This window comes from Anser cygnoides, chromosome 2 (assembly GCF_040182565.1).
Source record: "Anser cygnoides isolate HZ-2024a breed goose chromosome 2, Taihu_goose_T2T_genome, whole genome shotgun sequence".
Lineage (NCBI taxonomy): Eukaryota > Metazoa > Chordata > Aves > Anseriformes > Anatidae > Anser > Anser cygnoides.
In genome coordinates, this window is record NC_089874.1 from 78543858 (window position 1) to 78559510 (window position 15653).

General features: G+C 34.8%; 1 long non-coding RNA gene across 2 annotated transcripts in view; it reads left to right on the forward strand.

The window, feature by feature from the left end:
• Positions 1 to 15653, forward strand: part of LOC125180112 (uncharacterized) — a 97944-nt gene that overhangs the window by 32268 nt on the left and 50023 nt on the right. The window contains exon 1 of one of the 2 annotated variants that reach the window (XR_007158379.2): positions 1408 to 4347. The exons of the other annotated variant lie outside the window; for it this stretch is intronic. This is a non-coding gene — a long non-coding RNA (uncharacterized lncRNA). Of the gene's footprint in view, positions 1 to 1407; positions 4348 to 15653 lie in introns of those variants that run through there. 2 annotated transcript variants of the gene reach the window in all.

Consider the following 15653-nt stretch of genomic DNA (forward strand, 5'->3'; position numbering starts at 1 on the left):
TATTAATACATTCTTGTAATTATACAGCTAGTGAATTGGTAAAATTGTCGATCCTTGTCTCCTCAAACAACCTATCTACTTGTTGTTGTGGAATTAATCATGACAGTGTGTTTGCATCCAGATCTGAATTGCATCATGCCTTCCTGGGAGAATGTAGGTCTGGATATCTGGACTATTCTGTAGCAGGGTGCAAGAAAATCAGGTCAATCTTCATGGAATTGGACTACAGACTACAAATTAAGCTATCCAGGAGGATGTAGACATTGAAAGCCAGCCAAAAATACACTGGTGGCAAATCACATTACCTCTACTTAGTTAAATGATACCACTGAAGCAGAAAAGCTCATAGAGATAAAACATCTAGTCTATGAACAGTAGAGTAAGAACTTAGATTTTTTTAAGCTAATTCCTTTTTTTTTTTTTGTCCATTGGTATGATTTTTAATCATTTACTTTCACTGCTATCCTTTCTGAAGCTGTAACATTTTACTTACTTCAGTCATTTATGCATTTGGCCTCTCACAGATACTCCAGAATGTTTTTATTGTAATTTTAATACAAATGGGGCAACAGTCACCGTTTAGACTTGCTATCAGAAAAGCATACTCATTAACTATGACTGTTTCGTTAGTTACTGACAACAGCTTCCTACATTTTTTGTGATTATCATAGCTGTAATGGCTGCCACCCTGTAATTTGTGAATTGCTAAATATTACTAAGGCAAATATTGCCAGGTTTTCAACAGCAACAAAGTTTTTTTTTTCTTTTTTTTCCTTGAGATATTTCATTTGCAAAATGAGAAGGAAAAGTTTCCCCGCAACATTTGTAGCATCTTGCATCATCAATAATGCAAACCCTCTAAAATGTCATGACATAAACATCATATTTTTCTCATTGAATCATCTTCTGTCTATTTCTTTATTTTTTTTTCCTAATTTCATCTCATTCACTTTATTTTCAGGTACAAATTAATGTTATTATTTCAAAGCTTATATAGCTAAAAACTGTACAATTTAATCGGTATTTGCAATATTTGTTCTTTTTACTTCACTTTGGTAGCAATATTTTGCCCTAAACTTCCTATCTATAATATCATATTCTTCTAAGTTTAAAGTAGATGCTAAAATTTACTTGAAACAATCTAATTTGCGTCATGAAGCATGATAACCACTTTTTCTATAAACATTTTTAATTTCCAAAAAATAAAATTTATTGCATTCTATCTCTTGTTTAATCTTGGGAAGTTGTTTCCCACTGAATGCTCAAAAGTTACAGGTTTGCAAATATAGCCTGTGTTACTGCAAGTTCTGAGGAAAAAAAAACAAAACAAAACATATTAGTACTGTCTCAGCTGTCTAGTACCCTTTGTGTATGTTCAAAAGTAATGCAGGTCAGTGGGATTGGAGCTATTAGATGAACCATTGGTACGGAAAAGCATGTGTCCCCACTATGGTCATTTTGGAGGGTTATCCTCTGGATTAGATCCAGTCTGAATGAAAACACCAAATGTCTTGGTGCACAGACAAACCAAGGTTTGCCTAGGTGTGCTCCTATTTCACCTTCTGGATTAATTTTTCAGTTCATATCCTCCAAATTAAGTCTATGATATGACCAAAGCTCCATAAAGGTAATAATCACTTTGAAAGCACACTTCTTTGCCAAACTAAAATGCTAATTCCATTGCAATCTTTACAAATTAAAGTATATATAATATACTTACATATCCATGTGAATAAAACTATTGCATTTGCAGTGGTTCTGTGAGTAGAAGTGTGACAGTTTGGGGGTAGCTTTGGAAATATATACATTGATATCCATCATTGGAATTGCCGTATAACAGAGATAGATGCAATTGGTGATGTTTACAGAATATTTCTTTAGTGTTTTGTCTATTCTCATTTTAGATTTATTATAAAATTTTACCTCTTTAATAATAATTATTAATTATTAATATTGGTCCTTTTCTCCTTATTACATCCATTGACAAAACATTAATTTGATTCTTACAACATTTGTCAAGTGTATCATTTTTATTTATTGCTTAATGTTCCATATTCACACTCCTAATCTTTTCTTAGTTTTGGTAACTGTGTTGTTTTAACTGAGAATCTAATTTTTCTTTTTATTACCTTTATGATAATTTCATAGTTCAAGTTTATGTATCTTGATCCCATAACATCAGAAATATAAAAATATGCTTACTTTTTCAGCTCTGCAAGATCAAAAAAATTTTTAATATTGGTTTACATACTGCCAATGCATTTTATTTTTATTTTTTATTATTGCTATTACTGATATCTGAAATGTTAGCTTTTTATGGGTGTTTTTACAGTACTGTTTTAGTTTCTATTGGAAGTGAACTTTTGAAAGAGTTTCATGATAGACCACGTTAAAAAGCTTTGAGTGGACTGCAAAGTGAACTCAGTACACAAACCAGATTCAATTTTGGTCAAATTAAAGCCGAGTATTCATCAAGAGTTTAGGTACTGTACAATATCCATGGCACAAGGCTAGGGCCAGTATGAAGTAAAAAGGATTGAAAGTTATATAATGCAGTTGTTAAATGTTCAACACAATTTTGTTTTGATGAACAATCAGCACTGTTTTTCCTTTTTAAATTATATTAAATATTAATATACAATAAATTATAAAAAATAATATTATGAATGAATATTGATAAAATGTATAACAAATAGAACCACTGTGCAGAACTTAACTAAAGTTCATGCTGTCTTGAAACGTGCTTATTAAGAAAGTGAGTTTGTGTTGTTTTTTGTTTGTTTTATTTTACATGTTTATGTAAGCATAACTTGTAAACTTCATATTAATTGTACACATTCAAGTTGTCTGGATTTTGATTTCAGGAATCATATTTTAGATGATAAGCCAGTCAAAGTTCACATACTAATGAAAATACAAGCTTTAAAAAATTCTGTTCACAGATGTTTCTATGCAGATGGGAAAAAATAGGCTAGTTGAACATTAAGGATTATTATTATTTTTTTTAATTAATTTAAAATCGTGATGTGTACTGTAATTAAATTACTTCCACTTGGGTGAACCAAGTTGGAGTTTATGTTCAAGGTATCCTTTTCACACCTGTATAAAATTCATGTAAGACATTATCTTACAGACTGCTCATATTCCAGTTTAGGAAGAGATGTAGTCATTGCTTCCATGAGTGGCAGGTAAGCTTAAAGATAGATAGTACCATTGACACATGATACAAATGCTTTTTCATGGTCTTTCAGGCATATATCTCAGATAACTTTATGAATTTCAATAAATTAAAAACAAACAAGCAAACAAAAACACTTTATTAATTGTTCAATAAATTCCAGAACCTGGCTTTCATACCATCCTTCTCATCCCCATCATATTTCTTTGCGTGTGGAAAAACAGTTTCTGATCTATACCCTATGCATAGAATTTTTTGTTTTCATTTACATCTGTGGGAGATGGAGATATTTCCTCAAAACACAAAGCACTGTCACACAGAGCTTCTCAGTGATTCAAGGATTAAGATTCCAATTTCTTCAAGTGGTATATTCTTTATTAGCAGCGCTGGATGCATGGGGGATCTCTCTGCCTATTGTGCATACTGAAACGAAAAGCCATGCCAAATTTATACAGCAAAACGATGGATATTTCGTAAGCGCCTATATATATTTATGACCTATCCCCGCCTACTCTCGCTTTCCATGCTAATTAGTCTCTTGGTGCCTTACGCTTGCGCAGATCTGCTTTTAGTCCTTGAGTAGTGGTCGTCAAAGGGTGGGCGGTGGTCCTGAAGAGGAAGGCTGCGAGTCTTCCTCCCAATGTACTTTTCAACTTTGGTCCAGTTTTCTGCTGAGTGGGCAATTTTGGCCTGTTGCCCAACCACAAATCCTGTTCGTACTGGTTTTATGGTTGGTATTTCCCTTTATCTCTGGTTTCAATGTCCTGTTCTGACATCTCCAAGGACGAGGCTCTTGTTCTTTATCTGGTGTTCCGCTGCTCTGCACATCTTGCCTAGACATTCTTAATTATCTATATTATTTACGATTCTTAGTAGTTTTAACCCCTTATTCATCAGGAGATACAAACTTGTTAAAATCACCTTATGATACTAATATACTTTGTCAGCCTACTAAATGACTTCAGCAGAGGTGAATGAAAAATGCTACATTTATTGAATTATCATTCATATGGTTATATTAGACAGTCGCTGACCCTAGTTTGTTTATTTATTTACATTTTAATTGTTGTTTGTTTTTCAAGCTCCAATCCTGCAGTTCACTTTAGAGAAGCCTACTGTTTCTTCTGGTGTCCTTCAAAGATGGCAGTTTATGGAGTTCAGTTCAGAAGGTAACACTGAGGCTGACTCTTGCAAATCCCTAAACAATTGTCACATGTCACTCTTCTCTGAGAAGACATATGACAAGTTGTGCCTAATTCTGTGTTCAAACCAGAAATCAGGAATTGCAGGTAGAACTATATGCCAGGGCACAGCAGGGGGCCAGCAGTTCCCTGGGGCCAAGCACTGGGAATGTGAAAATCAGGGCAGGGCCCAGCAGGCAGGGCCTGTCCCAGTGCCCCAGCCAGGAGCAGGGCACTGGGGCAGCCCCAGCCCCGGGTACTGGGCACCTCCCTGGAGCAAGGGTTGTAGGCCAGGCCGGGCCTTGGGCCCATGTGTGGGCCTGGCTGGCTGTGGGCAGGGCAGGGCTGTGGGGAGTTGGAGCCTGGCCCCGCTACGGCCTCAGTGGGGCAAGGGCTGGTGGCCCAGGGGCTGCTGTGGGGCCCGGACCTGGGACAGGAGGGCCTGATGGTGCACTCGGGGCCAGAATGCATTTAGACAGAAAATCCTAAGTAAAATAAATTACACAAAAAATCTGTAGGCTTACACCATACTTCTTTACCATTCACAATATGTATAACATGTAATTTATTTTTATGACACAATTTTACGGTAAGTTTCGTTGAAACCTTATGTTGCACAAGCAGTAGCATAGCTTCACTCAGTTCTTTTAGATTTTTTTTTTTCATTAAATTTAATGGAAAAAGAAATCTAAGTCTGCAGCTTTATCCAGTGGTAGCTTTTGATTTGTGTCTTTTAAAGCTCATCTGCACCTTTTTTTTTTTTTTTTTTCCTGCTAGGATAGTTGAAAAGTGAATATGACAGTAGGTGCCATGTCTGTTAGCTATAGTTTACTCACTTTCATAAAATGTTGCATAAGAAATTACAAGAACTTGCTGCTCTAAGCTACAGATCAGCTGCTCTGGGAGAAACTGTATTATAAGTTCTAATAACTAATATGAAATCCATCAAACGTAATTTGAATAAGAGTTTGATTTATACTATACTCATTCTAAGCAACAAGAGAGTTACAAACTGAGCTCATAATGACATAAATTTACAAGGTAAATATTGTAGACAGAACAGATCTACTTTTGCAGTTAGGAAAAAAAAAAAAAAAAAAGGAATTATTAGCATCACATCAAGGACTCCCAGGTTCAGAATGCTTAATTAACTCGTAATCTCTTTTACCTGGCAAAACAGCAGCTTTTGAAAAAAAGCCATTGGGCTCAGAGATTCTATTTAAAACTCCATTCCTCAAAACTTCGTTCCTCTTGAATTACAAATGTCCAAATTTCCAATATTCGTTCCCATCTTTCCTTGCAGATGTAACTGAAAAGAAGAAAATGAGCATTTTGATTTTTCATTGATTTATCTGTGATTAACACTAAAAAAAAAAAAAATAAAATGCACATTGCTTATTTATTATCTTTAGATTAACATAAGTAAACACCATGTAAAATTCCTTTAGTGATTTGTTGACATATGCATGTACAGTAAGGTTTTCTGGGAGAGGAGAGCCTTGAAGCCATGTTCATTCAGACATTCAGATGGCAAGCAAGCAAAATCAACCCTTTTTTTTTTTTTTTTTTACACCCACATAAATAGCTGTTTCCTGCATTTAACAAGTAACATCCAAAAACCTGTCATTCACAGTGAAGTTCTCTGCGGTAGATAAAGGAGCAAAGCTAGTAAAAGATTCCGGGGATATAGTAGTAACTTGACCAACTGATTAATTAATTAACCCTACTAAATGAAATTCTGATTTTGAACTAAACTAAAGCTGAAGAAAACTTGCAGAGAAAGGGATGTAAGCAAGTAAATCTCAAGCAAGGACCAGAGATCTATGTTTCTTATTGAAGAAATGAGTATTTCAGAAGTAGTGGTACAAAAGTAGTGAGGAACTTAAATGAAAAGGAAGAACAAGATAATTAATGCAATTGGTAACTGAATGACATAACAATGTTTACAAACAGTATTTGCTACACATTTGATTCTCACCATTATTGACAGCAAACACGTAATTTGTGTGAGATTTAGATTAATTTGTGTGAGATTTAAATTGCATATAATTTTTCAAAGAAAAGGTTTTAGCTGGGAAAGCAGTGACATGCAACAGAGCTGGGTTAAATTTCATTCTAACAAGTAATATTTGGACAACTAATAGTATTCAAAGCATAGCTATGATCCTACAGCAGTTAGTGTACTGCAGATACTTTTCTACTTGTTAGCATGCACTATTGCTGATTATTCATCCATTATTCTTTTTCAAAATGCTCAGCCAATGTGGAGATGAATATCCTGTAACAAGCTATACACATTTTAATAAAAAGTAATGCTGAATATTGCAGATGCAATATTTATTAAGGCTAGCTGAATGCTTATGCTTAGTATGTTTTCACAAACAAGTATAAATTTACAAATAAATATGCAAATAACCAGGGGAAACTTATCCTGGTTTTGTGCAATTTACATCAGTTCACTTTTCTTTATTTTTTTTTTTTTTTTAGTCTTTATTTTGTTGTGGCTTTTCCATGCAGTGAAGCATTTCATTCTTAAAATTTGAAATCTTCTCTTCTATGGAGAAGAAAATAAATAAACCTGTGTTTTAAAAATCTGTAGACCCTAGACTAAAATTTCACTTCACAGGTTTCCCTGACATCTAGATGCTCTTTTCTTTTGAGAAATTCAGCTTGAAACCTTGTTTGAAGCACTGTCTGGCATTCTGTTTATGGGCTTTACTTTTGAACACTTGATTAATTCAGTTCACCACTCTGTGCCCTGCTTACACTATAGCTATTTACATGTCTCATTTAATTAGAGTGATAAGGACTTGAAAACAAAGCTTTTCTTCTACAGTACCTACATATTCAATTTCATAACCTGATGTCAAGACTACTTAGTCTGAATAAAACCTGGCAATTTTGAACATGGGATAGTGTCTTAACAGATCAGCATTTGAAGTCTTCTTTATATATTTTTTCTTATTTAAACATCTAGAATCATAGACTAATTTAGGTTTAAAGGGATATCTGGAGTTTATGACGTCCAGCCTCCTGCTGAAAGCTTCCCTAGGTAATGAAGATAGTTGAAACTGTATCAGAAAATCTTAATATGTTCAGGTTCATTTACTTCAGTATCCTAGCCAGTAGTTAATGTTTAAGCAGGTGCTATAAGTAAAGATTTACAGTGTTTCTACACTTCATTCAGAAGAAGACTCATTTTGTACAATGCATCTTCATTCTGACTTCAGAATTTTTGACTGAAGAAGAGAGGAGAGCGAAAATTTTCTGACTGTTGCCAATCGGGATGTATTTTTGCAATTGCTAATACTGTTTATACTTCTATATAAGTCCATAATGTCCATAACAGTGGTTTCTTACAGATATTAAGCTAACTATCCAAGTGCAGATGTATCAACATTTAAACAGTATATTCTCTTAAAATTTGTCTTTTTGTGAGTGTCACACTCACAATGCTACATACTAGAAAACAAAAGCATATTCATTTTGAGTTCTGCTAAGAGAAATAAGATGCACATATACTGCTGCTGAAGGGTGTGTGCACCCAGAAGAAAAATAATAGGCCAAAATCTATTTTTAATACAGAGGCAGAAAACAGTTCATGGCCCATTAGAATTCAAGCAGAGACAGGGCAAGTAAATGGAAATCTATAGAAGTAATAGCATATATGGAACTATGTCCATATAAGAAAGTCCCCCAAGCTGAAAATAGCTGATGTTTGGAGCACTATGGATAGGGTGTGGTACAAACTTTTTATGACTGCCCTATTTTATATTTCCTCAGGCACTATTTATCCCTTTACTGGAGGGATACTCCTCCACAGGGCAACGTGAAACTTCATTCTGTCCCTGTATGGCTTTTCTTAAGCTATCACAAAGCAGGAAGATATGTGAGAATTATGTAAATTGGACACAGTTTTAGCACTAGCTATTTTATTATTTGGATAATTTTGTTTAAAGAGGAGAAACATTCTAGATGCTTCAAAATCCACATGGTGTTAAAGTAGTCTTGAAATACATTCTGCTTTGAAGTCATTTGAGAAAGGCGATGGGCAAAGCTCAAAGGCAGTTCAGCATCACTCAAGTATAGTAGTGTTTAGAGTAGTAGCTAAACATTGAGACACTGGCAAAGGATGCCTTCTGCTCCTGCTCATTGAACTCATCAGTTACTTCCTACTTGTCTTTTCTCTTTCCCTCTTTCTGTTGCTGTCTGCTGAGCTCTATATGTGAACAAAAATTTCAAGGACCAGCCGTGAAAGGCAATGGTGGAGAAAAAGCAAGGGTGCTCATCAAACCCAGCAGCTGGAAACACATTAAGATTCTCTTTTGAGCTGATTCACTCCTTTGCCCATACTGCATCCTAGCTATCTTTTCCCTTGTGTTGGATTCATCTAGAATTTATTTCTCCATTTCTCTTACCTGCACTTAATTTGATGAGATCTAGAAGTGCCCAGTTCTGTGGAGCAGAAGAAAGGCTGCTTAGGTTCCCTGTCTCTCTGCTCATGTAGAATTCATTGGAATTTGAATATAAAAGCCTTCTAAAGTGCAGCTAGCTTGCAGGCTTCATATTACAAATCCCAGCTATTTACTGTCTAAAATTCAGAGAACCTGGAAGACAGTGGGACAAAAAGTAAATTGCTGTTCTAAGACTCATATAATACAACAGTGAAACAGCAAGGCTATAGGTTTGATTTACTAACTTATTATAGAACAATGCTAGTCATGTTCTCCTTGTGTAAGTAACAAGAAATTACATCTGAACTTAAGCTGTAAGAAATACAAAACTCATTTGCAAGATGCTACACCATTTTTATTTATTTATTTATTTATTGCTAATGGATTATAATTAAGCAGTAGTGTTTATGGCCACATTCCTTACAGCAATTAAATTAACCTCTGGTTGCTCTGAGTCTCCCTTGGATCTTCTGCCAATGCTAAATCTTTATGTCATGCCTCAATAAAGTTGATACCAGGTGTTACACTTGGTCAAAAATTTCTTTAAAAATTTAAAAGCTTCGAAAAACCTGTTCTTACTTTTTGTCTTCCTGACAGACTAATTCATATATGTTCCCACAGACAAATTATTTGCTTAGGAAGCTGTAGATTGTCTGTCGTTAATACTTTAGCTGTTATACTCTTTGGAAGCTGTGTTCTTAATGAAGCAGAGAAACACAGGAATAGGGTGTGTTACATTTAACACATCTGAATATATCCTTGTAAAATTGCGTTGCTACAGAGATAAATCCCCTAGTTGCTTTTTTTTTTTTTTTTTTTTTAATGGGTGAATAACTTGAGGATCTGAGGTCATTTTTGCTTCAGACCTGAAATCTTAGAGTGTCTACTGAACAGAAAAGCAGCAATGATTTGAACAAATAAAGTGACAAGCAATGCTATGTACTCTGCTGTTCAAGTTCTCTTAAAATTATTACATAAAATTAATGGAAAATGTTCATAAGTGATGTGGTGGGTTGAAAAGTGAGAAACAGAAATAAAAATAACATCTTCCCCTCAACACACACATTCTTCTTCCCACACTGAACCTCACCCCTCCATCCCTGACCCCTCCACCTCCTGCCCCTGAGCAAGTGGCACATTTAGCTTGTTGGTGTGAGGAGCTATGTTTGCCAGTTTTGGAAGTCATTTGTTTCTATGAATCTTTGTTTCCCACAGAAAGGGGGAGTAACACCATATTGACCTCTCACGAGATGGGAATATTTCTTATCACTTCATTATGATGATGACTACACACACAGACACACGCACGAGCTACCTAATTCTAACTTGTAGCAGGGTAGGTAGTCTGATCTTTCTGGTATAAAGAGTGTTGTTAGGCCAATAGACTGTTCATAATTATAAGAAATATCTATGTCTCCATACTTTTGGTGTGGAAGTGAGTTTTGTATTCTTAGTAGGAAAGAAAACATTCTGTGATGTTGCTTATATGAAATGTCAGGACTATGCATATCTCATTCTAGGGGTTCTAAATTGGATGCATGAAGATGACAAAAGATTATATAAAAGCTTGATTATATTGTTTTGAGGTCAGATTTTTTTTACGGTCATTTTTATACCTTTTGTATGGATTACATTTGTCTAATATGCCATATGTTGCTGAGAGTATGAATTGCATAGTGTGACTGAAATGATAGCATAAACAAGACAGACTGTTTAGTTAGTCAAAAATATGTCTTTCTAAAGTCTTTTTTATGGCATACGCAAACAACTATGTTACATATTTTACAACTTGTAAAATAGCATAAAAAATAAAGAGGCAAACACCTGCATTTACTTAAAAATTGTTTCCAGAAGACCAAATGAGATATAGATCTTGCTTATTGTAGTAATGTGGTGACAACAGTAACTATAATATATCAAATTATTTCCAACACATTAAGCAAACAAATCATTTATATAGACTAAAGCAAGTAAATTATATATTTACTGTACACAGTGCAGCAGTAAACTGTGCATAAGAACTCTGTAGCAAAAAGCCCATCATATTGTTTAAATCCATAAAATGCTTCTTGCAGGTTGAACATAACATATAAAGATTTAAGATGTGTTCTGAATTGCATCTTAAAACAAGACAGAGAGAATGCAGCCTTAAGTTAGTGAGAAGGCATTGGGGAACCCTGTGAATTAATGTAGTATTATGTTGTTTCTGGTAGTTTAAAAAGGAGATATTTAATGTAAAAATTGTCATCTGCTATTTATTTCACAATCTAAAAATGGCTGGATCCTTATGGCCCCAAAAGCAGTAAACTTGGATAAACTCAGCTACTTAATAGCGATTGAATTGAAGATAAGACTCATGACTCATTTAAACAATACGGCATTTCATCCTGTTTAGTAGAGCTAAAATTTACTATTTTTGGTTAAAACAGAAAACAAACAAACAAAAAAACCATTGTGGATACATCTTGTGGAGATCCAATTTGGAGAGCCAGGGTGGAGAAAGTGATGAGTTCTTTATCAAACAGTAGCTTCAAAGCTGTTAAAACCCCCAATCATAGGTGGAGCACCTTGAAATGGAAGCCAGACTTAGGTGGCTTTTGCTTTCTATGTCCATGTCAACTTTTTTAACGTTCTGCTTTTAGTAGAGGAGGATATAAATAACAGAAATTACTTGTGCTGTTAAGAGACCTGTGTCTTAAAGAAATGTCTGGCCAACACCACATAATCAGAGTACCAGTATAACCCCAGGCTTTTTCTTCCTTTTTCTCAGAGTGGTCCTTTCTGTTGTTCCTTGTTCTCTGCTATATCTAAGAATTCTACTATTAAAAAAAGATGTGTTGAGCTTCTCTTTTCAGAAACTGTAAATCAACCTTCTAATTTCTACGGAACTAGTAAAATATTGATTTTCAATGAAGCAACTTTTCTTGATACTAGTAAATTTTCCAAAGGCAAAGATGAATGCATAAATTTAGGAAAACACTCCTATCTTTACCTGAAGGATTTTTTTTTTTTTAACTCTCATTGTCCTTGAAACCACTCAACATTTTTGTAGTATCAGTACATTCAAGATTCCCAAACATGACTTTTCTGTTAATGAATGTTAATGAGAAACTTTGATAGACTGAAATATAAGCAGCAGTATATCTAGAAGTACAGATGTTGAAATACTTCAAAACCTGTCAGAAGAAAGGTTTCAGGAAAAGTGAAAAAGCTCATTACTACAGTCAGGATTGCATAGGAAAACATTCTTTTCACCTTTTGGTCTGTGTCCAATACTCTCTGACCAGATTCTTTGAGGTATTACATGTGGAAATATTCCACTTGTTAATATCAAATTTACTTATTGGAAGTTATTTGATGTTACATAGAATTTTGATTTTAAAAAGTGATACAGCAATAAACTGAAATCAGTATATAAACACAATATTGCAATATACGGTTGGATCACAGTACAGATGTAATTCTCATTACCAGTCTCTATGTGATCACTGTCACAACACCAGGAAGGAATACATGGGTTGAAACCAGCACAAACCTGCTGCTATTTGAATTTTTATTTATTTATTTATTTATTTATTTATTTTTGCTAGTAGCATAGTTTTATTTTACTTTTTGGGCTGAGCCATGCATTCACTGCCCCCATGCTTGTCTGGCTAATTCAAGGAGATATTCACACTTTTGTATTTAACTAGTGGAGAAACATTTACACCACCAGATGATCCATTCAACTACTGATAGCTGCTTATCTGAAATAAGGGCCACCCACTTTTCCCTTATGTGTTAAGGGAAGGTATCTTCTTTGCAACAGCTATGGTCAGTCACCCTGCATTATTTTCTGAGCTTCATGGGCCCATCACCCTAGGCTGTCCACACTGAACATTTTGTAGGCTTCCTACCCCATAGTAGGGGTTTATTCAGTGAATTACATATCACCCCTAGGGAATGAAACACTTCACATGTCTATTTAGATATTAATAACAGATATAAAATTGATAATTTGTGTAATCATAACGTGATTAACTGAAGTTGTTAAGTATAGTTTTGATTAGCATCAGAGGCCTACATTCCATCTCCATGGGAATTAATTAACTTTCCAAACACCTGAGTGATATAGAACTACCATTATTTAGTAGGAAAAATGGAAAATGTTACACTGTTACATTGCCCTCTTGTCCTAAACTTAATGCATTAAAGAACAACAACAACAAAAACAAACACCTAGAAATCATAATCTCAATATACATGAAAAACGGCTTTTTCCATCTTCACAAATAGGTTTTGATCTAGTTTTGGACGCTAAGGCAAAAAGACCTTTTTATTGTTGTTGTTGACGTTGAATGTGCTATTAAGGTTCTCAAGAATGTAGTAATGAAGGATGAAAACCAATACCTGGAGGAAGAGTCCAACAGTAATGTCAGAAAGATCAATAAGGACAAAAGCAAATACTGACATGAAGAAGTACTAGAAGCAGGACATCCAATGGGTGTAGGTAGCATCTCTGCAGAAAAAATAAAGGTCTCAGTGAACAGGTTGAACCTGAGTGAGCCATGTGCTGTTGTGGTGATGAGTATTAACTGGGCTGTATAGTAAGCCTGTAGCTGGCTGAAGGGAAGTCATTCCTCTCTTCTTGGCACACGTGAAAATACATCTGACACACTATGCCCAATTTTAGGGCCTTTTCCCAGGAGTAAGTCCACTGGGAGCATGTACAGAAGCTGAAGCACATAGGTTATGAAGGAGGGCTGAAAAAGCTGTACTTTAGCTGGCAGAAAAAGTGTTTTAGGAGAATCTGTTTATAATTTTCTACTACCTGAAAAGAGCAGGGGGTTATAAAGAAGACAAAGATAGATTCTTCTCAGGAGTTTGCACCAGAAAACAAGAAAAAAATGCTCACAAGTTACAGAAAGGGAAATTCCAGTTAGGTAGGTAGAGAAGAAGAATCTTCACCATGAGAGTGATTCAGCACTGCAACAGGCTGGTGCCGTCCTTACAGATTTTCAAAGTTCACTTGGGTAAGGCTCTGAATGACCTGACCTATCTTTGACTTTGCCCTGCTTTAAGCAGGAGGTTGTACCCCATGATCTGCAGCAATCCCTTCCAAACTCAATTATTCCATGAAAATCTGATTTAAACTGGATAACGATCAAGCAGGATGTTGACTTTTTAATGAGTAAAGAACATTTCCAGAAATCCTAACCTCACTTTTTTCACCTGTTGTATTTTCATTCTTATATAAACATGACCAGAAAGAGTAATTCAGGACCACTTGCTTTAGTTGATTATGTAAACTGCAGCAAGCAACCATGACCAAAAACCAAAAGCACTTCAGAACAGCCAGCCATGAACCCTCACTGTCCTGGAAGCTGCAAAATCATCTAGAGCTGAACTAAAAATGTTCAGTGACTTGCATTTTTGGTTTGTATAAGGCTCATAAAAGGATGCTGTATTTTATTTTATTTTACTTTATTATTTATTTCCCCCCCCCGCCGTGGAAAATAAATATAGCACTTGCAGTTCTAAATTACTACAGTTCAAGTAATATTGCAATACAGTGTAGACAGCAGAGTAAAATCAACTTAGAGAATTATTACAACCCGTCAAAACAACAACAACAACAACAACAAAGTTCACAATAAAGTGTTTATATTTTGCAAAATTTGTTTACTACTGATGTTTCATTTTCACTTTCCTGCCCAGAAAATACTACAAGAAGAAATCGCCTTAAATTTTATTTGAAAATATGTTTGGAGAAATAACTCTTCTAAGAACTAGATACGCTGTGAATCTCTAAAGCCTCAATCTGAGCAGGTATATTTTATCAATAAGAAAGGTATCAAAAGTTTAGTTTTGTTTAAAAAAAGCGTACGAACCTCTTTTGTTCCCCCCCTACCACCACCCACCTCCTTTTCACTTAATGGATCCACTGTGTTTTTTGCTTTTGAGAATAACCAGTTTCAGCTAAATTCAGCTTCCTATTCAGCTTCCTATTCAGCTGCTACTATCTCATCTCCCATCCCACCTTTAATTAAAAATGCAACAAAAAAAATGTCATTAATGTGCTGTGCAGAATATCAAACAAAACTATAAAGCAATATAAAAAAGTAAGATTTTATTTTATTTTATTTTATTTGTAAATTTATTTATTTAATACAAATAGCTATAACTATTCCTGTATAGACACTAAGGATGAGAAATATGTTTAAAATTACGAGAGCAGAAATCTTGTTATGATATATATAATGAATTATAGTGAGAAAATGCAGCTTTTCTGAAAACAACAACAGCAACAACAACAAACAGCTTTTCTTTGGTGTATGCATGTGGAAAAACATCAGTGTTTTGGATGTTGATCTGAAGGGAACTGTTATGTTTTTCAGGGTTTTAAATTATTCACTTTAAATTATTTTTCAGTGCTGAATGAGTTACGAAGTTCTAGGTTCATTGTTCATTAGAGGTTTTTTAAATAGTAGTCCAACAAACATGGATATTCTACAAAACACAGCAAGAGAGCTTCTTAGCCTTGCTGCTCCTTCTCTTTTTAAGATAAATTGTAGGTGAAGAAAGTAAAATCTACTAAAGATATTTTGAGCATGAGCTTTTCATGCATCAGCTGCTATGATTACTCTGATTACAGAGGACTCTGAGAAGGTAAAATGACCAGAAAAGGTAGCTAAGCCAAGAGAATATGTCTCATAGGACATGGTTTAATGCCCTGGAAACTTGGAAAACATTGACTGTTGAAATAGCACCTTTGCTTACTCCCACATCAATGAAGAGCATCTGCCTTGCAATTATCAGAAACAGTTAGGCCATGAAAAAGAAAACTTTTAAAATACAAAA